We start from the raw sequence: 784 nt of genomic DNA on the forward strand, positions 1-784 counted from the left end.
CCATGGCGCCAAACGTTGATTATCAAGGTCATGGGGAGGCGAGTGGGATATGCCTATCTTCTCCGGCGGCTGTCGACAATGTGGAAACCCAAAGGACGGTTGGAGTTGATCGCGCTTGAGAACGATTATCTCTTAGTAAGATTTGGACTGCGTGAAGATTTGGAATTCGCTAAGTATGAGGGTCGGTGGATGATCCTAGACCATTACTTGATCGTCAAAGACTGGGTACCGAACTTTGATCCGACCTCAAAGACTGGGTACCGAACTTTGATCCGACCGTTGACACTACGGAGAATGTCCTTGTTTGGGTACGGTTCCCCAATCTCCCAGTGGAATTTTATAACCTTCTATGCCTTCGAAAGATTGGCAATAAGCTTGGGCGAACGGTGAGAATCGACCACACGACCAGTTTGGTTTCAAGGGGTAAGTTTGCAGGGGTTTGCGTGGAAATTGACATCACAAAGCCTTTGATCTCCACGTTTACCTTGGAGGGCAAGGTCTGGAGGGTGGCTTATGAAGGTATCCACTTGGTTTGTTGATGGACAATTTTAAATAGTCCTCGCAAGTGCACGAGTCAGCGTAGTGATAGTGTGCAAAAGCAAGGATCGATCCCACAGGGAATTATAACGATGCAATTTAAACTTAAAAATAAAATAGCTAACTTAGCAATATAAAGTGCTCAAAACTAATACAAAAGATAAGAATAAGCTCAAATGCAAATTAATTGAATCAAAACTCAGGAAGGTAAACAAGTAAACAGACTCAGGATATCAAATAACAATCA

The sequence above is a fragment of the Ipomoea triloba genome, chromosome 16 (assembly GCF_003576645.1).
Source record: "Ipomoea triloba cultivar NCNSP0323 chromosome 16, ASM357664v1".
Lineage (NCBI taxonomy): Eukaryota > Viridiplantae > Streptophyta > Magnoliopsida > Solanales > Convolvulaceae > Ipomoea > Ipomoea triloba.